This window comes from Mus caroli, unplaced genomic scaffold (assembly GCF_978045245.1).
Source record: "Mus caroli unplaced genomic scaffold, Mus_caroli_1 scaffold_11, whole genome shotgun sequence".
Taxonomy (NCBI): domain Eukaryota; kingdom Metazoa; phylum Chordata; class Mammalia; order Rodentia; family Muridae; genus Mus; species Mus caroli.
The window spans coordinates 31041831-31045345 of NW_028227266.1; the positions used below are offsets into that span (position 1 = coordinate 31041831).

At 46.3% G+C, this 3515-nt stretch overlaps 1 non-coding gene across 1 annotated transcript; it reads left to right on the top strand.

The window, feature by feature from the left end:
* Positions 1–367: 367 nt before the first annotated feature.
* Positions 368–498, top strand: LOC115032056 (small nucleolar RNA SNORA17). Its single transcript, XR_003837702.1, has one exon. It is a non-coding gene; the product is annotated as a small nucleolar RNA SNORA17 (small nucleolar RNA).
* Positions 499–3515: the final 3017 nt, after the last annotated feature.

Sequence of the window (3515 nt, forward strand, 5' to 3'; positions counted from 1 at the left end):
GCATTAGATAAGGTGTTGTCAAACTCTCTGAGCAATCTTCCATCCAAAGGCTTTGTTCAATATCAGTAGAATAGACGAGGTCATTTCATTCCATTGGGCTCTTAGATAAACTCCTATTCCAGATCCCTCCATGGGACCATTTACTTGAAGTACATGGTGGTGGAATGGCAGAGAAAGAAGTATTCTCTGTTCAGCCTCCTCTCCTACTGCCCACAGCTTTCCAATGCCTCTGCTCTTCACCTAGGATCAAGGAGAGCTGATGCTAAAGCCCATGTGCAAATGAGTGCATAAGTCAGCAGAGAAATCAGGAGTATAGTAGGACATGGGTGAGTGATCTTGAGTAATATTTAAGTAGAAAGAATTCTAGACTACCCCTGCAAGCTTTGCAGATGTGGCTGCTGGGCCACATGTGCTTCAGTAAGTGACAGAAAGGAGAGAGGCTAAATCTATGCTTAGTGCTCTGACTTTAAAACAGCTAAAGATTAGTAGCCTAAAATTCCCTGATAAAAAGGAAGATCCATTCTAAGATGATCACCAGTCTGGTACAAGGGCCTTGGATGTGAACCAGCCTGACATGACCACAAGTCTGGCACACCAAAGACCCCAGTGTCTCCCAGTACCAGGACCAAGCTGGAGCCCAGAGGAACCCTGCCTGGGACTGAGGACCCTAGGCAGGAGTGAGCCTGAGACAGGTGACCCTCTCATGGGGCATGAGGCTACTCAGGCAGCTCAGGGAAAGAGCAAGATGACCACCACACCAGCACGATGGGGTGTGGACAGGGAGCTACACTAAGAAGACCAACAGTCAGGTGCCACACAGTCCCTGGGGGTTGGTGTAGGCAGACCATGCCCAACATGACCCCTTTGCAGGCTCATAATGCATGACCAGGACATAGCAATCCTGAGACCACTTCTGTGATGAACTCAGACAGTCAGAGACCCCAGGTACCACTAAGAAGAGCAAGTAAGTAGTGGAGAAATGGAAGAGAAAGTGATGTGAGTATAATGAAGAAAGGCAGAACTGAAGACTTGGGGGTAGTAAGGAACAGACTGATGTAAGTTGTAGGTGACGCCACCTGGGATTGTGGTGGGGTCCTGGCCTATGCTGATATCTGGACTACTTCTAGGTTCATGGCCCTGCAGCAACAGCAGCAGCAGCAGCAGCAGCAGCAGCAGCAGCAGCAGCAGCAGAAGCAGCAGCAGAAGCAGAAGCAGAAGCAGAAGCAGAAGCAGAAGCAGAAGCAGAAGCAGAAGCAGAAGCAGAAGCAGAAGCAGAAGCAGAAGCAAAGGGTCTTTTACCACCAAAAGCCAGAAGATGTCCCTAGTCTGAGATGCTGCATGGGAACATGATGATATCTGAATGTTATTTAGAACAGGTCCCACTCCTCACATAGGGCATGAGAACTTACCTAAGCACTAGTCAGATATGGTATTTAGGAGAGTGACTGCACATTTCTGGAGTTGCTGGTGAGCCAGAACCCCACCACCACCTCTGAGTATACAAGTGCAGGACCTGGCCCTGCCACTCATCTTCTATGCTGTGGCACAGATGAGTAAGAGATACCCTCCTCTCCCTCCCTCTTCACCACCTGCAACAGGCACAGGAGACCTGGCCCTGGGGTCATAAGAGCAGAAGAGCTGGCCCTGTCCCTAACCTGCTACAGCACTCAGTAGAGTAGGCCCTGCACCTTACTTGGGTAGCACAGTAGAGATGACCCTCAATTTGGGGGTTGTAGATGAGCTGGCCCAAGGGCAAGAGTGAGAGAGAGCCAGAATTGCTCTCTTGTCTGCTATGCTATGGCATCAGCAAGGGAGAAATCCTTCCTCTCCCTTCCCTTTTGCTCTCACCAGCAGCAGCAGGCTGGAGTGTTAGCTCCAATGGGGTCATGAGAGTAGCAGAGCTGGCCCTGCCCCTTAGAGCAGACCCTGAAACTCACCAGGACAGCAGGGTATAGCTGGCCCTGGAAGCAGAGATTTCTGGTGAGCCGATGCTGAAGGTATGAGAACAGGAGAGCTAGTGGTGTGAACAACTCAAATATTTTTCAGGCCCAGATACAGGGCTTTGAATTGGCCCACCCCACCACCTATACACCATAAATGAACTGCTGGAGAACATGAAGGGCCATTGCTATAGATTCTAAACAACAGGACCTCCATGACACAGGGCACTGCACTGACAAGATATCCAAGAGGAGTCCCAGTGAGATTCCACTATCAACTTAGTATCAGAATCCAGAGGCCTCATCCCAGACAACCCATTCATTGCAATGAACACTTGCAAGCAAAAAAAAAAAAAATGTGGACAAAAGGGTATATTCTTGGACACACTGTGACACACTACAGATACCACAAAGAAAATGTTTTCTTTGTTGAGAGGAGGTTGCAAGGGTGGAGGGTGGGTCAGAGGGAAGGGAAAGATGGTAATAGGACTGTGATACATGATGTGAAATTCACAGAGAACCAATGAAATGCTTAAGGGAAAGAATTCTAGATTCTTACTTATTTTCTGCAATCCCTGTGACATTAAATAGTATGTGTAGCAACACTAGGTTAATATCCAAGGAATAATGTCTCTTTGGTATTCCCGATTCCTATTGCCTTTGTCAATATTCTTTTTCAAATGTTTAATCAACTCAAAATTCTTGTACATATGATGAGGGACAGTTTGATAGCTTGATATATGTGTTCAATGTGCAAGGAAAACTCAGAGTAATTAGCATTTTCATTTCCTTAGAATTTATTTGTTTTGAAAAATATCAAAACCCTCCCTTCTAGTTCTTTATATTTAGCAAACTATTTGTAAACTATAGTCACTGGTGCTGGTTCCACTTAACTAACTTTAGCTTGGTTTATGTGATCTAATCTCTGTCCTTCTTCACCCCATTGCTACCCTCTGGTGAACATATCCTGTTCTATACCCTTATACGGCCATCTAGTGATGTCTATGCTTCATCTGCTGCCAAGGATTCCCCAAGCTCTCTGAATACTGGAGGCACCACTGTTCTGGCTGATCATCATATGGGGAGCTGTACAGAGGGGAGTCTCAGACAGGATGAGAGAGAACTTCTGAGAACCTTTCCACTTTAAATATGCATTGTCTCCATGTTAATATGAAAAGTCAGAGTATCACAGGGACCCTGTAATGCAACTTGGACATCCACTCACACATTGTGGCTGCTGCTATAGCCACATTATATTAATACAGAGTCTTGCACTTAGATCCATTGTGCTTTATAATACCAGAGCTTTTACAATCATTCTGCATTCTGTACTTCCCACAATCACTTCCTAGAAATTAATCTTGGGACTATGAGAGAGAGGAGTGATTCCCCAAAGCAAAGCTGGGGCCCCTCCAAACTCATTTTATGGGAAGTAATCTGCTACCAGATGGAAGAAGAGAAAAGTGTCACTTTTCTCTAAGCCCAAGGCCTCCTGCTGAAGCCAGAGCCTGATAAAAAAGAGAAGGGATCCGGTGGCCAGCTATGTGTCTTAAGGGTGTGCTCCAGTACAATTAC